The sequence below is a fragment of the Phaseolus vulgaris genome, chromosome 4, assembly GCF_000499845.2.
Source record: "Phaseolus vulgaris cultivar G19833 chromosome 4, P. vulgaris v2.0, whole genome shotgun sequence".
NCBI classification, from domain to species: domain Eukaryota; kingdom Viridiplantae; phylum Streptophyta; class Magnoliopsida; order Fabales; family Fabaceae; genus Phaseolus; species Phaseolus vulgaris.
This window is the reverse complement of record NC_023756.2, coordinates 18,591,246-18,613,279: the sequence shown is the minus strand read 5'-3', so window position 1 is coordinate 18,613,279 and position 22,034 is coordinate 18,591,246. Positions and strand designations below refer to the sequence as shown.

Genomic DNA, 22,034 nt, shown 5'->3' with positions numbered 1-22,034 from the left:
TTTGTTGTTAACCCCGTATTTCTCATGATTTTCTTGCTTAAGGAATAAATTTGACAGACTTGCATTTATCCTTTGTTATGTGCTTTAGAACAACCACAATCCAGGTATCATAAGTGCTAGTTTGTTGTCAAAGAACTCTGCAAGAAACAAGATCAAGGAGCAAGATTTGGTCCCCTTATAAATTTGGATCCATGAGTGTTAGTAGGAACCTTGGGAACCTTAGAAACCTTAGGAATCCACTTTAAAATACCTTTAAGAACATAATATTTCCTTACTCTGCAGAATGTAACAGAGTGGCCCCTCTTCATGCAGTAAAAGCACGAAACAACCGGTTGTTTCGACAAATCAATCGGTTGTTTTTCAAAGAAGCTAGAAAATGGCTTTAAAACTGATTTGTTCTTGCTGTGTGGATTAAAACCCAGTCCAACTTTGCTAAAAACACATTTTTGAGATGCAAGAACAATTTCAAAGTTTGATTGGTCTTTGGAAAACTTGTCCATAGTTTTTAAAAGATAGTGGACTTTCTTTTCAAGTGATTCACAATTTTCAAAAAAGCTAGAGTCACATTTGCAAGATGAGTTTTTGTAAATCATTTCCAGATTTTCAAAATTAGTTTTTGAATAGTTCAACTCTTCTTTCAACGTTTTGACTCTGTTTTCCAACCAATTATTCAAGTCTTTCAATTGGTTATTCAAAAGGGTCAGCCTATTAGCTTCTTCATGAGTCTTTTTAAAAGCATCATGAAGTTGGCTGTAATTTCCAAAGTTTATGGAAGTGCTGGAACTTACACTGCTTGTTTCTGATTCTCCCTTTGCCATCAAGCACAAATTTTCCTCTTCATCTCCATTTGATGATGAGCTAGAGGAAGAATCATCATTGTATGATCTTCTTGAAAGAAAATGAAGAATTAATCAATTAGAAATCAATTCAGCCAATTAGAAAGTTGTTTTTAGTTTGATTGCAGAAAATCAACTTGTTGTTTTTGCGAAACAACTAGTTGTTTATACCAGCAGTTTATAAAATCAAAGCTAAAGTAGTTTTAAAGAGAGTAAGGATAGAAAGATTAACACAAAATGTTTATACTGGTTCACTCTTTATCAAGAGCTACATCCAGTCCTCAACAACCACTGAGAATTCATTAAGTAATTAAATCTTGATTACAAACAACACACCAAAGTGATGATCTTGAACCCTTCAAGAACACACACCACCTTTGGCAACACCACACAATTTTCAGAACAACCTCTGAAACTACACAACACCAAGTCACACAGAAATACAGTGATCAAGAAAGAAAGGAATGGAATACACCTGTGTACCATCAAAGGTTAAAAGTACAGAGAATACAGGACAATCCTATTCCACACTTGAGAATGATCCAAAGCACTTTAAAATCTTGAAAAACTCTTTTGATTGAACTTTCTTATGTGAATTCATGACCACGAGCGTAAAACAACTTTTTTATACTCCAATCAGTTGGTCAAAGCATTTAATTTAGTAACCAAAATCAGTTTGAATCATTTAAATCAGATTTGTACAACTTAATAGAATTTTGTTAAGGTTTTTAGAAAATCAGTCGATTGAAATCACGAATCAATCGGTTGAATCGATTTGACAACAAAGTCAAGTTTTTTCAAATCCTTTTCAAAAACCACTAAGTGTTTGGTTGAATCGACATTTCAACAGGTTGAATTTTCACACTCATTAGAAAACTCATCTTTTTCAAAATGTTTAAGCTTTAATTAACCTTGGATCATCATTAAGAGTGAATTAACAAATTGAAATACTTCTAGACACACACAACCAGCAACAAGGATCTTCGTGCATTCCACTTAGATTTGGAGAAATCAAGACACCTTGTTCAACACATAATATATTTATTTTATTGTTAGAACTCCTCATCAATTTATTTGACATAGATAGTAGTATTGAAGAAAATCACTCTTGGTTCTTGTACTTCAAAATCAACTATTTTCTTGTTCCTTAACAATAATATTTATAATTAATGCATAACGATAAAAGGAAAATTTGCTTTTGGTTCCTTTATTTTTTTTTATCAAAATTGGTTTTAGTAAATATTTTTCTAACATTTTAAATCCTCAAAAGTTAAATTAAAAATTTGTTCGCATACAAATCATTGACTATTTTGACCAATAAAAACTAAAACAATTTCGATAGAAAATACAATAATGAATGCATTTTTTATTTTATTTTAAAAGTTTAACTTAACTTCTTCACATGGTACTCATACCAATTTAGTTTTATTAGTTATACTCATATAATTATTTTTATATTTTAGATATTAAAATGTACTATAACCCTAGTTTACTTATTCTTTTCTGACATCGTTAAAAAATTAAATTCAATGATTTTAAAAACACATTTTTAAAATTTTCTGAAGTATCCTATAAAGAAAAAATTGTAATAGAATTCTAATGTTCAAAACTAACAATATTTCACATATGGTAACTTAAACACTTATTTTTTCTTTGTTAAAATATAGTTACTTTTTTTAGCATCAATGTGGTTAATTTTAATTAATACTAGATAAATCAAAATAATAAAATAATTTTTTTATATACTTTTAAATTTTACCAATACCCAAGAAACAATAAAATTGAATAGCAAATAGAATCAGATTCTGCAGAACGAAGCAAATGCTGTTTCGGGTTTTCCCAAGTTCATCCGCTGTGAAGCTTTGGCGGGAAAAATTCTATTGCCCTTTTCCTCTGCACATTGACATTGGAGCTCTACACATTCAAACCCCCTTTCATTGATGGGGTGGTGCACAATGTGCTTCACTTGTTGCTGGAAAGCCCGCCATGGTAATTTTATTTTATTGTTTAAAATATGGGTTTGTGAAATTTTGTAGTGAAGTTGTAAATTTGATTGTTTTTGTTGTCTGTCCTTTTTGGACTGAGTTTGTTCAATGGTTTGGTTGGCTTTCTTTTTTGTTGATTGACAATGTGGCGTCTTTGGCCCCAAAAGTTGCTGACTTTGCTAGAGAACGAGAACACAGGAATTGTGTTTGAGTGGTGAGAGTAATAGAGAAAAGGCGCCTTTATTGTTGTTGCTGATGATGTTTGTGAAATCATTACGAGATACTAATTATTTACACACATGAATGTTTTGTTTTTTCTTTTAAGAAAGATGACATTGACAAAAATCACTAATACGGTGTCTTAAGAAGTTCAAGGTGCTAATAGGGGGATTTGGTGACGGGCTCTAGATTTAAAAAGGGATCTCTTAGTAAGTGAATTTTAAGGAACTTTTAAAGTGATTGTGTATATGCTTATATAATATAATTTGGTCATAGTAGTTGATATAGGATCCACTTGGTTAGGAGGTTTTGCTAGTAAGCCCTAGATAGGATGGTGTGAGGGACTCAAATATAAAGAAAGAAGTTATTTAAGGATCAAGCAACAAAGGGGAAGAATCGGCGTCAATTGGAGGCATGTGACACATGGCACAGGATCAAAAAAGAAGGGACACACGTAAGATTGAGAGAGAGAAGGTGCTTAACGGAAAGTGAGGTGACTATGTTAAGATTACATGATTTAAGGATCATGGAGGTGGGAAAAAAGAGGGAAATCAGGGTGTAACCTTTCTGTACTGAATTCTCTTTCTATATGTCTTTCTTGTCTCCGTCTGAATTCCATTAGTGAGTGTAAGGTATGACTCATACTCAGTTGCGACCCTTTTCCTTGTCCTTGTATCCATTTCGGAATTTGAATAATACACTGAGAATGTATCCAACTAGCCTTGTGTTTTTTTTGGTGATTTTTCTCTGGTTATTACGTTGGTGCTTTCATTGATTTTTCTCTACTTTGTTCAAGTTGTCCCAAACTGGATCGGTGAGTGAGTTGTACCATTCATTCATAGCTTTATCAAACCGAGTTACATGCTTGTCAACTGATGCACTGTTGGTTTGTTTTTTTGAGTGGGTAAAAACCAGAAATCCAAAGGGACGTGATTGCTCAGGGCCCATAATTCATTCCAAAAGGTGTGGCCCTAGCTAGATTGTATGAGGAAAAATATACTAATAAAAACCCTTCTATATTTAGCCAATAGGTTCCACTCAAATATACCATCACATCAAAACAAAAACACCAACCTTCCCCATTCCTCCATACACCAAACATTAGACCTCTTTCTCAAGTGGTGAACGCTAGCAATGTGAAGAGAATGACTCCAACAGATATGCAAATTAGAAGAGAAAAGAATTTATGTTACACAAGTGATGAGAAGTTCACCCCAAACCATAGATGCCCAAATAAACACATGTTTTTGCTGCAAGTTCATGAATTCGAGAAGCAAACAATAGATCCAGACCCTCCTCCCTATGTAGAAATATTGGAGACAGAGCATTATCTCTCTTACAATGCTTTAAAAAGAGCTAATGGTTTGGGCACCTTGAAATTTCAAGGACAAATGTAGGGTGTGTATTGTATTCATTAGTCAATTTTATTCAACCACAAATTGTTAATTTTCTGAAGTTACCAATTGAGCTGACCCCTCAGTTCAAAGTTTTGGTGGGGAATTGCAGTACAATGACTGCGGAAGGGTGTGTAAGAAACATACAGGTGAAAATACAAAACCATGTCTTGTATTTATCAACTTTCCTATTGCCTATAACTGGAGTAGATTTAGTATTGGAGCTTCTTGGTTGGCAACGTTGGGACCACATGTGGCAGATTTCAGCACCCTAAAGCTCTATGTGGATGGCCATTTTGTCACATCACAAGGAAAAAAATCTAATTACATGATACAAGTTGAATTTCATCATTTGAGAAGGTTGCAAAACACTAATTCCACTGAACAATCCTCCCTGTTGCAATGTCAACCGACTGAAAATCTCAAGGACCAATTGTAGGGAATTCCGAGTGATGTGGAACCTAAGTTGACTCAATTACTGCATACGTATAGAAAGGTTTTTGATACTCCTACTGGGTTGCCACCAAAAAGTGATCAAAATCATGCGATTAATTTGGTTCATGGAGTTGACCCAGTGAAAGTAAGACTGTATAGATACCCGCACATCCACAAGAATCAAATTGAAAAGATGATACAAAAGATGTTGAAAAAAGGCCTCATACAACCAAACAACAATTCATTTCCTTCTCCTGTTGTCTTGGTTAAGAAAAAAAAAGATGGGAGTTGGAGGTTCTGCACAGATTATAGAGCCTTTAGATGCGGTATCAATAAAAGATGCTTTTCCAATGCCGACTGTGGATGAATTGCTAGATGAATTATATGGGGATCAATATTTCTCCAAGCTGGATTTGAGGTCTGGCTATCACCAAATTCTGATGAGGCCTGAATATAGGATGAAAACAACCTTTAGGACACACCAAGAACATTACGAATGGCTAGTCATGACTTTTGGGTTGACTAATGCCTCAACAACCTATCAGAGCCTCATGAATAAGATCTTTCAACAACAGTTGTGAAAATCATTATTGTTTTTCTTTATGATATCTTGGTTTACAGTCCATGTTGATACACACATCTACAACACTTAGAGACAGTCTTACAAATCTTGCAACAATAGCAACGTTAATGATTCAGATCCTCTTTCAATCAAGGAGCTATTGCAATAGAGAAATGTTCCATTGGATTAGTTGAAGAAAAATCTAGAAAGAGCTCAACTACATATGAAGATACAAGTCGATAAGAAGAGAATAATGATGATGACTTATAAAACTCAAACTACCTACTTGTGCAATGATCCACCCTGTGTTCCATGTATCAGTCCTTAAATCATTTAAGGGAGATGCATCACAACCTTATATGCCAATTTCGCTATTGACTAATGAAAAAGGTCCATTACTTCAGCCAATAAAAGTGTTGGACTGTGGTAAATTGGTAATTATGATAAAAAATAGACAGCAGATACCGCAGGTATTGCTTTAGTGGGAAGGCATGCTTGAAATGGTAGCAACTTAGGAAGAGGGAGGTCGCAGTGATACAGAAGCATTATCCCAATTTCAACCTTGAGGACAAGGTTAGTGTCAATGGAGGGGGAATTGTAAGGGACTCAAATATAAAAAAAAAAGGTTACTGAAGGACCAAGCAGCAAAGGGAAAAAATCTGAGTCGGTTCGAGGCATGAGACACATGGCACAGGATAAAAAAATAAGAGACACACATAAGACTGAGAGAGAGAGAGAGAGAAGGTGCCTAATAGAAAGTGGGGTGACTACGTGAAGATTACATGATTTAAGGATCATGGAGATGGAAAAAAAGGGGGAAATCGGTGTGTAACCTTTCTGTACTGAATTCTTTCTCTACCTGTCCTTCTTGTCTCTGTCTGAATTCTGTTAGTGAGTGTAGGGTATGACTCATACTGAGTTGTGACCCTTTTCCTGTTCTTGCATCCATTTCGGAATTTCAATAATACACTAAGAACGTATCCAACTAGCCTTGTGTTTTTTTATTATGTACTTTTTCTCTGGTTATTGAAGATGGACTCTGATGGTCTTGGTGATTCAGTATCCAATACTGGCTTATTGCTAAATGGCTTGCATGTTTAAGAATTTCTTCACTGCCTATGCCTGGTAGCACATTTAACAAGATGGTTTGTCCACGGATAATGATTATTTCTTTGTCTCAAGTGCCTGTTGGCATTAAGGTTAATCTTAAAACCAGAAGACTTAAGTGATCATGACATTTTCCTGATGAAAATATTCTCCTTGGCAAAGAATGGTTAAAAAAATACATATGATGCCTCTCAGAATGACTGGACGCTGAATATTAGATTAATCTAGTTCATGTAAGCTTCCAGAAATTCACCTTGAGTAGGTCTGTTTTTTGTTTTCCCCCTTGCTTATCTTGTGTTGGGAGGCATTTCTCAAGTTTTGTTTTAAGAAGAATATGAGTAAGATGTTAAAATGTTTTGGTCTTTGGATTCCTATGGTTCATAACTTCACATACTCTAAATCCTTCTTTTAATTTTTGTTTTGAACCCAGCTACTCATCTCTCGATATATCACTTGAATAGGCTCCTTTGAAATAGTCACTGCTCATTAACTATCTCAGCTGAAATGTAGTTTAGTTGGATGTTATATATTGAACAGGCTCGGTTTGTATAATGATTTTCGTCATCTTGGTTATGTAAGTGGCCACTTCAGTACATAATGAGTAGAGGGTGTAGTTGTCTTTGCATGGTCATAGTTTAAGAATAAATAGAGATTTATGTCTTTGCGGGATTTTAAATCTCAGTTTCTGTCATGATTGTGGCTGTTAAATGCAAAAATGCAATGGCAGTGGTGGCCACAATTAAGATATTATGTCCGTGTCAGGTGATCTACAGTTCATGATTTTAAACCTTGGATTGCAATCACAGTTGTGAAAACGTGTTGGATAATAATTGATTTTAATACTCTTGTAGTAGTCCTTCTAGAACAACATCCATCTGTTCTTGAAGCAAACTACGGATTGTGAATAGAAGCCAGGCAATCAACAAGGGCTTTGATGCGAAAAAAGTCTGACAGATCAATCTTCAAGAACCTTCGATTGGAGCTCAATGCGTGCTGCCTCACTCCTGTTCTTGTTTGTCTGAAAATATTCATGGATCTTATCCCATTCTTGAGAGGAATGAAGGCTGGATAAGTACTTTCCAGAATCGTAATCAGCTTTGATGAGAAATCAAAGCGGAATAATAGGATTCAACTACACAATGCTGCAATCAGTGTAATTTGATGCACAATCCCACATGTTGTTGCCATAGCAGAACAGTTCGAATCATTGAGCTTCTCAGAAATATTCACATAGGCAGTAGCGGAAGGGGAAGGAGGAAGATTTTGAGTCTTTTAGATAGTCTAGCTCTAATAGAATTGAAACATAATTTTGAGGAAAAAAAGAGAGTAAACTGAATATGTTATTATTGGAAGTAGTTGCAATCTGTTACAAGAAGCTCTTATATAGAGCATACATATACAGCTATCATAGTGACTGCTCTACTGACCACTAACCAAGACTAACATTAGTAATACACTTGTAAAAATAGAGTAATACATAATTGTCGCACATGAACAAATATTGTTCAGCCACTTTTCTGAGTTAGACCTTATATTGTGTCCCTTTTGTCTTTTCACCTGTCCACATAATCGCTCTAATATAAACCATTTTCAATAAATTGTGGTTCTTTAGCATTCAAATCTTCCTTTCGGTAGTTATTTTCTTTTTTATTAATATGTTTTATTTTATTAAACAAGACACTCTATTGCTAATAAAACCATACGTACTAGATTTATTTTATACTTTTCAAATCTTGCTAGATACTGAAAATAAAAAATAAAATTATATTTCCATTCTGCAGATTGGTTCACTTTTTAATGAGATCATTTATGTTTTAGATTTTGCATGTGTAGGTCACAGATGTCTACAGCTCATTACCAATGTTTGGCTTTGGTATCACAATTTTCCATTTGATGTTATGCATTGTTTTATTTTGCTAATTCTACCCATTCCCGTGCAATAGTCCCATTGGTTACATCCTTAAATAATTTGTTTGTGGTTTTTTCTTGACTACAGTGATACATACAACAGGTGAAACCATTAAGAAGGATTTAGAGGTCAATGGTTTGTGTTGTATGAATATAATTCACGACAACATTGTTTGATCTATTTCACTGTATTACACTAGTATTGAACAACTGCATCAGTTGGTAGTTAGTTAACTTTGTTTTTTGTTAGATGCTAGTTAGCTATTAATACACTGGCACCACCTAGTCTGAAAAGGCTTAAGTGCTTATTGGTGGTTGTTGAATAACTTCTTTGTGAGTGTAAACCATAAAAGAAGACAGCATTTATTAATGTAAATTACTTTGAAGAATCCGCTGCTATTCACAAGAGATAATTCTTTTATATACACTTCTATTTTTCTCAATTTGTTGTGTTGGCTTGTAATACATGTTATTCTTTGCTAACATGCATTACTAACCAAAAAGGTGTAAAAGCAGTGTGCAAGATCTCGTCAGCAGTAGCCGAAGTGATTGATATTTCTACTTAGAATGTTTATGATGCCAATACTTTCATGGAATTTGATGGGGGCTCCAAGTGGCATTGTCTCAATGTTTTTAGGTGTTTACCGATGCAGCTCATAACAATAAATATCATGAGGCCAAAATTTTCTCTTATCAAGGAGGAATTTTGGTTAGATATTATTAGATATTATAGATATTGTTAGATATTTCTATTTATGTAATGGGTTTAGTCCATATGTTTTTTTTTATTATATAAACATAAGCCTATGTGTTCTATATACACAAGGTATTTATATTATTCTTATATTTTATTTTAATATGGTATCTAGAGCATAGGTTAAAGATTCAATTTTTTTTGGTGAACCCACTGTTCATTGGTATTTTCCAGCCGTCGTCCCACCGCCTCCTTGACGCCGGAGTCTTCATTGGAGCTGCCACCGAAGTCACCATCAGAGCTGCCACCAGAGTCACCGTCAGAGTTTGCCAAAGCTGCCACTGGAGTCTCGCCGGAGTCGTCGTCGTTGTTGCCGCCAATTGGTCGGTGACTGGACTTGTCCTTGTCATGTATAGCTTCTTCCGCTGCCACTATGCCTGATCCGTCTATATATACTAATTATGTCAATGTTCATCTCTCCATTGACAAATTGGATGTAACCAATTATGATACTTGGGCCTCAGATATTAAGAGTCAAGGTTATTGTTGCATAATCAGGAGAATGATTCCGTAATTAAGTGCACATTCCATTCTCTATTTATTAGGACAAATTTGTTAGTGATTTGATTTGATTTAATTTGTACAACTTTAATCACCCATTAATTCTAGCTTTCATTACCTATTATTTCTTTCCTTAATTAGGTTGTAAACCGTCTATAAATAGAGACTGTAATCACATTTGTAAATTATGTCAGAAATATATTTCACCTATTTCTTTCAAATTGGTATCAGAGCTCCTGATCTGGAAGACTCTACTTCTGCAATCTTTTTTTTATTAGCAGCCTTCATTGTTGTAATTATTTTTCTGGGCAGTCTTCATTGTTGCAATTATTTTTCTGGACAACCTTAATTGCTGCAACTGTTGTTTCTTTTTTTCCTTCTCTTTTCTCCATTAACCACCACCTTGCACCATTGATCGTCACTGCCACCGCCATTGACCGCCAACGTCGACCCTGCAGACCATTGATCGCCGAAAACCGCCACCAGAAAAAATTTTCGCGAACTTTTTTTTGGGGACAGGACCAAATTTTTCCAATCTGCAAAGCTCAGTTGGTTTTGAGCTCTCATGGACTGCCTTAGTAAGACATCTAGCTATGGTTCCTTAACTATGAGTGGTAAGTGTATTAGTTTCTTATCCTGTAATGCTTCTAGTATTGAAAATATCTGGATTATAGACTCTGGTGCTACTGATCATATGACACCTCATTGCTCTTATTTTTCATCCTACACTGCTTTATCTAGTAATCAGTACATTACTATTGCTAATGGTTCCAATACCCCATTATTGGTCGTGGTAACATCTACCTTCAACCTTCCTTTCCTTTAAAAAATGTGCTTCATGTTCCTAAACTATCCAATAACCTCTTGTCTATTCAAAAGGTTACCCAAGATTTAAATTGTGTAGTGGTATGTTTTCATTTCCATTGTGTTTTTCAGGATCTTGCCATGGGTAAGACTATTGGAATTGCTAAAAAACAGTGCGGGTTATATTATTTACAACATGAGGAAAATAAAAAGTGTGCTAGACTATAGGCACACACTTCTAATCTTGAGCAAGGCCTTGAATCTTGGTCATCCTCTTAGATATGACTTCAACACAGACGTCTTGGTCATCCTCCATTTAGTACCCTAAAGTCCTTATTTCCTGTTTTATTTACAAAAGTGTCTGTTGAGTCTTTTCATTGTGATGTTTGTCAGTTTGCTAAACACCATCGGACAACTTTTCTTCCCAATGGTAATAAAAGTTCTAAACCTTTTGATCTTATTCATTTATAAGTATGGGGACCTTCACCTATTCCCAATATCTCGGGTGCAAAATGGTTTGTTTCATTTATTGATGATTGTACTCGGGTTACTTGGATATTCCTCATGAAAGATAAGTCTGAAGTTTTTCACTTGTTTGTAAACTTTTACAGAATGATTCAAACACAATTTCAAAATCCAATTAAGAGATTGCGTTATGATAATGGAAGAGAATATGTGAACCAAAACTTTTCCAAGTTCCTTCAGGAAAATGGAGTTGTTCATGAATTAACTTGTCTGGACACTCCTCAACAAAATGGGGTTGCTGAAAGGAAAAATCGTCATCTCCTTAAGGTTACTAGAGCTTTACTTTTTCAAATGTCTGTTCCTAAATCTTACTGGGGGAAGTAGTCCTGACTGCCTTTTATTTGATTAATAGGTTTCCCTCTCGGGTTCTAAAGGGTGTTACTTCTATTCAGCTTATGACCACATTCTATCCTTCAATTCCCATGTTGACTACTCTTCAAACTCGTGTCTTTGGTTGTCCTGCTTTTGTCCATGTTCATAATCCTTATCGGGGTAAGTTAGATCCTCACGCCATCAAATGTGTCTTCATCGGTTATGCCCCCAACAAAAAGGGTTACAAATGTTATCACCCTCAAAGTCGTAAAGTCTATGTTTCCAAAGATGTCACTTTCATGAAACAGAGTCTTTCTTTCCTAGTTCTTAGCTTTAAGGGGAAAGAGTATTCGAGAAGCTGAGGTTCTTGAGTTGTCACCTTTTCCTTTGTTGCAGGATTTCATTCTTAAGGAGGATGACAAAGACCCTGCACCAATATCATTATCAGAGAAGAATAATGAGGACAAATATTTTGGAAAACAATATCAGCGAAGGCAATAAGAACCCGTCCTAGACGAACAACAACTTCAATTGTCTGAATCGGAGGTAAGAACTCATACCCATGTGACTCTTGAGGACATCTTAAATACTTCTTTTGAACCTAACCTAAATGATTTACCTATTGCCTTGAGAAAAGAACAAAGATCTTGTGCCAAATATCCTATATCCCAATTTGTGTCCACATAAAGACTTTCTATGCCGCACCGAAGTTTTCTTTCAGCTATTGATTCTTTCAGAATCCCTACATCAATACAAGAAGCCTTAAAAGATGAAAACTGGGTTCGAGCCATGAATGAAAAAATGAGCGCATTAGAAAGAAATGAGAATTGGGAGATTGTAGAGAGACCAAAAGTTAAGAAGGCAGTGGGTTGTCAGTGGATATACACAGTTAAGTATAAGTCTAATGACACACTGGATCGGTATAAAGCAAGGTTGGTTGCAAAAGGGTATACTCAAACCTAAAAGATTGATTATGAGGAGACTTTTGCTCTAGTGGCAAAAATGAATACAGTCAGGATTATTCTCTCCTTGGCAGCACACTTTGGTTGGGCGATGCATCAATTTGATGTTAAAAATGCCTTCTTGCATGGAAGCTTGGAGGAAGAAGTATACATGGAGATTCCACCTGGTTATGGTGCTATTAATGAAGGGAATAAGGTGTGCAGAGTTAAGAAGACCCTATATGGTTTTAAACAATCAGCTCGTGCTTGGTTTGGAAGGTTTACTCAAGCTATGGTATCTTTGGGGTACCGACAAAGCCAAGGTGACCATACTCTGTTTATAAAACATTCTCAAAATGGTAAACTCACTTTACTTTTGCTCTATATAGATGATATGATTATTATAGGTGATGATGAGATTGAAAAACAAACTTTGAAGGAGAGACTGGCTGCTCAATTTGAGATGAAGGATCTTGAGAAGCTGAAGTACTTCCTTGGGATGGAGGTTGCTTACTCGAGACAGGGCATCTTTATTTCTCAAATTTTGATATTGATCTAATTCGATCCATAAACCATTCAACATACCATAGTAGTTTGTTACTGAAAGGCTCCCTTGACTGGTATGAAAGATCTTGTTTTCTATCTCGTACCATGTTGTAGTATTTTTTTCATAGAGTATGTTTGACAAAGGTTTTCCCAAATCTCATTAGCAGTGGAGAAGAACATACAATTTCGGCTAATCTCTGGTGTCAGAATTCCATAACCAGGTCATGATAAAAGAGTTTTCATCATCCCAGTCTTCATATTTAGAATCGGTTTTGGCTTAAGGGTTCCCTTCTAGGTGATTCAATTTCTTCCTTCCTTTGAGAGTAGCATGAACCAACTAGGCCCATTGCAGGTAGTTGTTTCCATCGAGACGATAGCTGCTTTGCAACATCGGCAAATCATTGGAGCTAAGAGAGCTTGTATTGTTAGTCGACATTGGTAAGAGTTGACAGAAATAAGACAAAACCAATTGGGCTTTGCAAGGAAAAACTGGTGGTGATTTTGTTTGGGAAAAAAAATGCTGGTAAAATTTTCTGGCAGCAGCGGTCAACGGCGGTCGGCGATGGTCGGCGGTCGACGATGGTAGTGATCAACGGAGGAGAAGAAAAGTTACAACAATGAAGGTTGTTCGGAAAAGTATTTGTAGCAATGAAGGCTGCCAAAAGATTGCAGAAACAGAGTCTCTTAGACACCAAGTTGAAAGAAATAGATGGAATGTATTTTTGATGTGTATTACAAATGTGATTATAGTCTCTATTTATAAACTGTTTTACAACCTAATTAAGGAAAGAAATAATAGGTAATGAAAGCAAAAAATAATGGGTGTTTAAAGCTGTACAAATCAAATAAAATAAAATCACTAACAAATTTGTCCTAATAAATATAGAATGGAATCTACACTTAATTATAGCATAATTCTCCTGATTATGCAACACTTAGGATAGAGGTTGCTTACTATAGACCGAGCATCTTTATTTCTCAAAGAAAATACATCCTTGATCTCCTCAAAGAGACTGCTAAGGTGGGTTGCAAGACCACAGAAGTGCCAATAGAGCATAATCATAGGATTGAGAATGATGACGAAAATCCAAAGGTGGAGAAGACACAATATCAAAGACTTGTGGGAAAACTCATTTATCTATCACACACTAGGCCAGACATAACTCATGCAGTTAGTGTGGGGAGCCAATTCATAAATGATCCAAGAGAAAAATACTTGCAAGCAGTAAATAGAATTATTCAGTACTTAAAAGCCTCTTCAGGGAAAAAATTGCTATATGAAAATATATACTGATGCTAACTATGCACGATCAATTGTTGATAGGAGATCCACCACAGGCTATTGCATGTTCCTGGGTGGAAATTTGGTGACATGGAGGAGCAAAAAACAAAATGTAGTTGCAAGATAAAGTGTAGAAGAAGAATTTAGAGCCATGGCTGAAGGTGTGTGTGAACTATTATGGATGAAGATCATCCTCGATGATCTCAAAATAAAATATGAAGCTCCTATGGGTTTGTGTGTGATAGTAAGTCTGCCATCAGTATTGCACACAATCCAATTCAACATGACCGAATAAAGCACGTAGAGATAGACCGACATTTCATTAAGGAGAAGCTGAATAATGGTCTTATAGCCATCGAGTACATCCCTTCAACACTCCAATTGGTAGATATGTTTACTAAGGGACTTCCTACAAAACAATTCAAAGATCTTACTTGCAAGTTGGGAATGATAGATACACATTCACCAACTTGAGGGGGGAGTGTTGCATTATCAGGAGAAATGTTCTGTAATTAAGTGCAGATTTCATTCTCTACTTATTAGGATAGATTTGTTAGTGATTTGATTTGATTTATACAACCATTATTTCTTGCTTTCATTATCTATTATTTTTTTCCTTAATTAGGTTGTAAACAGTTTATAAATTGAGACTGTAATCACATTTGTAAATCATCTCAGAAATATATTTCATCTATTTCTTTCAACTATTGGGAATGATGAGGAAATCCCAAAAGTGGAGAAGACACAATATCAAAGACTTGTGGGAAAACTCCTTTATCTATCACACACTAGGCCAGACATAGCCTATGCAGTTAGTGTGATTAGCCAATTTATGCATGATCCAAGAGAAAGACACTTGCAGACAATAAATAGAATTATTTAGTACTTAAAAGCCTCTCCAGAAAAAGGATTGCTATTCAAAAAGGGGGAAAAGTTATCCATGAAAGTATATACTAATGCTGACTATGCAGGATTGATCGTTGATAGGAGATCCACTACAGGCTACTGCATTTTCTTGGGTGGAAATCTGGTGACATGGAGGAGCAAGAAGCAAAATGTAGTTGCAAGATCAAGTGCAGAGGCAGAATTTAGAGTCATGGCTCAAGGGGTGTGTGAACTATTGTGGATGAAGATCATACTTGATGACCTCAAAATAAAATATGAAGCTTCTATGAGTTTGGCGTGTGATAATAAGTCCGTTATCAGTATTGCACACAATCTAGTTCAACATGATCGAACAAAGCACGTAGAGATAGACCGACACTTTATTAAGGAGAAGTTGGATAATGGTCTTATAGCCACTGAGTACATCCCTTCAAGACTCCAATTGGTAGATATATTTACTAAGGGACTTCCCACAAAACAGGTTGAAGATCTTACTTGCAAGCTGGGAATGATAGATAAACATTCACCAGTTTGAGGGGGAGTGTTGCATAATCAGAAGAATGATTTCGTAATTAAGTGCAGATTCCATTCTCTATTTATTAGGACATATTTGTTAGTGATTTGATTTGATTTGTACAACTTTAATTACCCATTATTTATGGCTTTCATTACCTATTATTTCTTTACTTAATTAGGTTGTAAATAATCTATAAATAGAGACTGTAATCACATTTGTAAATTATGTCATAAATATATTTCACCTATTTCTTTAAATCGTTATGTTGATCATCTTACCCATCCAGTGTTGTTGAAGATGAGGTCTCCTGTTGGTTGAAAATTGATGCTCAATCAAGCATTGTTATAAAATTTACCATCCACTCATCTTTTAAACAATTTTTTCGAACCTGAGACATGTGCAGAAGTTTGAGAACAGGCAAAATTATTATACACCAATGATACGTTGTAAATGAAAAAAACATATTTTTGCATATATTGATATGTATATTGTTATCGAATTTAGTGAGATCGACACAAATGACTCGTAATCCGTTTGTTATTTACAAATCGATTGAAAATTGAATCATTGAAAAAAAAATCTTTTTTTTTCAATTTTTCCCACGTCTTTATGGTGTGTCAAAATCTCCTCATAGTTGTTGCTCCCAAACATCTTGATGGTACAATGACAGAATATCTGAGTAAACCCTAAACCCTAAATCCTAAAAACCTTAAATCTTAAATCCTAAACCCTAAAAGATCGCCAGAACATTGGTTCTACTGCTTTTGTTGCACATTCAGGTACATCTTTTATTGGCCTTACCCATTCTAATTTCCTTGGTCCTTGGGTTCTAGATTCGGATGCCACATATCATATTAGTCGTAGTTCTTTTCCTAGTAGTGTCTCACAACATGTTTCATCTCCTTTTGCCTTAGTTCACTCTGACATTTGGGGATCAAGTCGTATGAAGTCTAATTTAAGATTTTAGTATTTTGTTACTTTTATTAATGATTATTCAAGATGTACTTGAGTGCTTTTAATGAAAAATCATTCTGAGTTGTTTTCGATATTTCAAATCTTTTACAATAAAATTAAAAATCAATTTGGAATTTCCATTCGAATTTTGTGCAATGATAACGGACGTTAGTATCTTTCTCATTTTTTTTAAATTTTTATTGCTTTTCATGGTATTCTTCATCAAACTTTATGTGCTTATACAACTCAACAAAATAGGGTAACTGAAACAACTCGTATTATTTTAATCCATGGTGATGTTCCTCAGCGTTTTTGGGGGGATGTTGTTCTTAGTGCATGTTATCTCATTAATCGCATGCCATCTTTTGTTTTAGAGGATAAAATTCCTCATTCTATTTTATTTCCACATGACCCTCTCCAGCCCTTACCTCCCAAAGTTTTTAGGTCCATATGCTTTGTTCATCATTTTAGTTCTGATCTTGATAAATTATCTCCTAGGTCACACAAATGTTTCTTTCTAGGGTTCACTAGATTACAAAAGGGATATAAATGTTTCTCACCTTCTGTTAACCGTTATTTTATTTCAGTTGATGTTATCTTCAGTGAGTCTTCCCTTTACTTTAAGTGTTGTCCTTGTCCGTATGTGTTTTCATCTAATCAAAGTTAATATTCCCCTTGTTCCTAATGCACCTAAAGATTCACCACCTCCACCAACTCTTTAGGTGAATAGTCGTCGTCAGACGTCCCATCGTTCATTAGTTGACTCTCTACTAGTGCCAACACCTCCACCCCCTCTGGCTCCGATAGTTGAACCTGATCTTCCTATTGCCATCCGTAAAGATATACGTTCTACCCACATTATACTGCTTTGAGTTACCATGGACTATCTCAATCTTTTTATACTTGCCTTTCGTCTATTTCTTCTTAGCGTCAGGCCATGCTTGATGAAATGAACATGCTTACGAATAATGGAACTTCGAAACTTGTTCCTTTACCTTCTAGGAAATTTGTTGTTGGTTGCAGGTGGATTTTTGCTATCAAAGTTGGTCTTGATGGTACTATTGATCGTCTCAAAGCTCGTCTTGAAATTTTTGGTTTAGACTAGTGATACTTTTTCTCCAGTGGCAAAGATGGCTTATGTTCGCTTATTCATAGCCATGGTTGCTCTTAAACGATGACCTCTTTATCAACTGGATGTTCAGAATGCCTTTCTTAATGGGGATTTGCATGAAGAAATTTATATGGAGCAACCTTCCGGTTTTTTTATCAGGGGAGTCTTCTGGATTGGTATGTCGTCTTTGCAAATCCTTATATTGCCTCAAGCAGTCTCCTAGGGCTTGGTTTGGAAAATTTAGCAATGTTGTTCAACAATTTGGTATGACTTGCAGTGAAGGAGATTTAGTTTTTTATCGTCACTCAAGTGATGGGTGTATCTATCTTGTAGTATATGTTGATGACATTGTTCTTTAAAGAAGTGATCATCATGGCATCTCACAAGTAAAACAATACCTTTGTCAACACTTTCAGACCAATGATCTTGGCAAACTCAGATATTTCTTGGGGATTGAGGTAGCACAATCCAATACTGGTATTGTTATCTCTCTAAGAAAATATGCATTGGATATTTTGGAGTAAATTGGGTTGATGAATTTGAAATCTATTGATACTCCCATGGATCACAATGTCAAACTTCTACCCAATCAGGGGGAGCCTCTTTCAGATCCTGAGAAGTACAAAAGATTAATTGGAAAATTGAACTATTTCACAGTTACTCGTCTTGATATTTCCTTTGCAGTCAGTGTGGTGAGTCAATTTCTTAATTCTCCATGTGAAGACCATTGGAATGTTGTCATTTGTAACTGAAGTACATTAAAGACTCTCCTAGAAAAGGTTTGTTGTATGGTCAAAAGAACCATACTAAAGTCGTTTGTTATTAAGATGCTAATTAGGTAGATCTTCATCTGATAGAAGATCAACTATTGTATCTCCATTGGTGATAACTTGATCTCTTGGAAGAGCAAGAAACAAAGTGTTGTGGTGAGATCTAGTGCAGAAGTAGAATATAGAGCTATGGTCTCGGTTACTTGTGAAATGACTTAAACAGTTACTTAAATAATTGTAATTTAGAGAGCTCACTCAACTATCCTATTCTTCTTTTCTTTTCTTTTAATATGATATATTTCAATCTAAAGTAAAATAATAGTTCCTTAGCTTATCATGTGCTGGTGGTTTATCAAGTGAATCCTTTGATGCTTTAGTTCTTCTGTGCCATTTTTCATACACCATAATAAAAGTATGCTAGAACTAAATCAAAACTTTATAGAATTTAATTGCTAAAACTAGACTTGTGAAGGACTAAATTTAAAAACAAATGTGTCTATCAGAGAACTAGAATAATTTTTGCTTTAACTTTTTTGTTATTTCACACTGTTTTATGATTCTTATTAATCAGACCTTGTTTCAATTACTTTTTCTTTGTAATCTATTTTCATTGTGTTGAAAAAGAGAGAAAGATATGCTCACAAATTTGTTTTGTTCTGAATGAATTCTTGACCCTTGTATAGAATGAGTATGAGAAGAGGTGAGTGTGTGTCTCCTTTGTATCAAATCAAACTCTTGCAGTAACTATAGTAGGGTGTTATCAGTTACCTAACTGACTTGGTTAGTCAGTTATAAGTATCTCTGGAGATTAAAAGTCACATTCAGTATTGATGGTTGCAGGTAAAGGATTCCTAGGATCTGCACTTTATACTTCTGACATTTTGATTGGTTTTGCATTGTTGAGACTACTACTTCTCACATTTTAACTGGCTTTGCATTATTGAGACTGCTGCTAAGGTATTTTGTATTGTTCAGATTATCTATATTGATATATAAAGCGGATTACACGCTTTGTGGCTTTATTAAAACTTTACTATATCTTTCTCATGGAATTGTCTAAAAAAATTGTAAATTATTTAGAAAAAACTTGCTATTGATAATATCATTGAATCACCTTTGACACTTCTCTTAACCTTGTGATGATCATGTTATTTAAATTGAGTTTTTATTACAGTAAAAGCAGAAATTATGGGAAACACATACTTCAAAATGTCTTACCTAGGAATAGTATTAAAGCATAAACTTTTTTTTTCTTCTCTGGGTTGGCACTGGTTGTTAGTTGTCAACATCATATGTAATTCTTGTAACATGGTTGATGAAGATCCTCTCTTGCACATCTTTTAGTCCAATTATTTCACATGTAGTCATTGTATCAAATTCTAGTAATTAACCCACCATTCTCCATAAGGCTTCTTTTTTACCTTTGGATCTTGTGTCACTGGTCTTTGAAAAATACTTGTTTAGGATGACATGGGTCATATGGCTTGCAGTAATCATTTTCACTATTATTAGAGCTTCATTTGACATGGTCATTTCCGCTACTTCCGTTTAGTCACTTTCTATTTCTGTATTATTTATTTCGTTATATAAGTGTATGTTCCTCTTCTTTTAATTAAACTCTAATTAGAATATGTGATTGCCTGCAAAGTCATGCTTGAAATTTGGTCATCACACTAGTTTGGTGGATGTGGATGCTCTAGACAAAACTGGCGTGGGCCAAAAATGCAAGACTAAACATTTTTTGGCGTACAAGAATAATGGATCATGAGTGGAAGACTATTGCTTTTGTCCATAAGTCAAATGTGGAGAGTTATATACATTGAATTGCAGACTTCTTTGGACCCCATGAAAGGTACATTTCAACCCTGCTACTATTTTCCTTGTTAGCTTGTTTTCTTTTCCTTCATTTGAATCTTTTGTTGCTTTGTTTTACTTCTCGTGGTTGGATCTTTTTCTTAAAACTGAAGAAATGGAATGAGTTCTAAAGTGTTGAAGTTTTGATAATGATAAAAGAAGTTCCACGTAATGGTTCATTTGTCCATTGCAAGCCAATGGCGGAATATTATCGAGTGCATTTTATGACGACTTCGCTTTCTGTTAAGATCCTATTGCCTAAGTCAAAAGTGATGTCGATATCATACTTGAATCAATTAAAAAATTTCTTATTGAGTTCAACGTTAAGAGATAGACCATTCTTCCAAGTCTTTTTCTAATATCACTGTCTACTGTGTCCCAGTGTACACTAAATGTATTGGTATTAATTTGTGATGGCAAATCAATAATGCTTTTGAAGCACAAGTGTGGACTAAAGTAGAAAGACTAATTAATTAAATGTCTTAGTGTTCAAAAAATCTATCTTGTGTGGTATCCAAGGAACTTTTCCATTTGAGACCTGTAAGAATTTAATATTTGAAATTTACTGCACTGCTTCTCAAACTCTAGATGTTTATCTAATAGGTTTGGTTTTTACCCCTTCATTTTACTTCTCTGGACATCATTGTTATAAATATTAAATTAGTTGCATGGAGCCAGGTCTTGGTAAATATGATGCTTAATCAGTTTTTGCATTGGATCCGTGGATTTAGTTGGTTTGACAAAAATCTACTTGGTGGAGTCTAGCTTTAAAAATGTCAGTCAAAAAATCACTTTGAATTGGCCAAATGCAGAAACTATTTTATACATGATCCTTTTTCTAAGAAGTTTTCCATTTGTCAGTAGTTATTCTTTCAAGAAATAATGCTATTCACACAACACTTGCATTCACAATTTTGCTGAAATGTCAACTAGCTTAATCTAAATTCAGTTGGCCCCATCAAGGTATCAACTTACTATTATACTCAGACAAGGCCACGAGTATACTGTACAATTGAGAGTGCTAAAGTTGTCAAGGTAGTTTTTTTTTCTTTTCTCTTTTTCATTATGATTAATGGTTGCATTTTGTTTATTTATCCAAACCAAATGTTGAGTTATAGGAGGATCAATATTCTACCCGCCCTCTTTTGTCTATGTTCAAAACAAAATACATTTTTTCATATGCAGCTGATATTGATCACAAGTTTTGTGCATAAACTTAGAGCTTTTAAATCAAAGAAAACGTTTTCTTTTTTGTGCAGGTTCTACAGTGAGGTAAAAAACTAGACAAGTGATTCTTTAGTACCACTACCACAATTATTAACCCATTGTTTTCCACACACCCAAGTAGTAATTTCTATTGATTTTATAAGTAGTTAAAGATATTGTGTTACAAAATATAACAAGTACAGGTTAGTGAAGAGATATGATATGACATGACATTTGAAATGAACAATTTGATACACTAGGGATGACAAGACCTTTGTGGTATCGAGTGAAAGGATGTGATCATATAATAAATAAATATCATTATACAAAAAGAATGGTGTAAGTTGTTTACTGTGGTGTTAGTTCAACAGGATAAAAAGGTTTTGGGAAGATAAAACGTGAAAACTGCCAAAAAGGACAAGTTGCAATACCTTGTACCTAGTAGCTAATATAGTTGACGTTGATTTATGATGCTGAAGTGTTCAATTTAATCTTTTGTAGTACTTTGGTTTATTATTTTGATTGCGACTTGCAAATTGTCCTACTTGTTTTGTATTCTGCTTCTAAAGTTTGTGGATACCCACCACAAACTTTTATCATGTCTTTATGTAAAAGTTAAACTAGTT

The 22,034-nt window shown here is 34.8% G+C and overlaps 1 long non-coding RNA gene across 2 annotated transcripts; it reads left to right on the top strand.

Moving 5' to 3' along the window:
• Positions 1-2,859: 2,859 nt before the first annotated feature.
• LOC137837378 (uncharacterized) lies at positions 2,860-21,740 on the top strand. Of its 2 annotated transcripts, none has more exons than XR_011085445.1 (4): positions 2,860-3,672; positions 9,375-19,305; positions 19,997-20,200; positions 21,462-21,740. It is a non-coding gene; the product is annotated as an uncharacterized lncRNA (long non-coding RNA). The 2 variants fall into 2 exon arrangements; XR_011085444.1 differs by having other exon boundaries at positions 2,860-9,083.
• Positions 21,741-22,034: the final 294 nt, after the last annotated feature.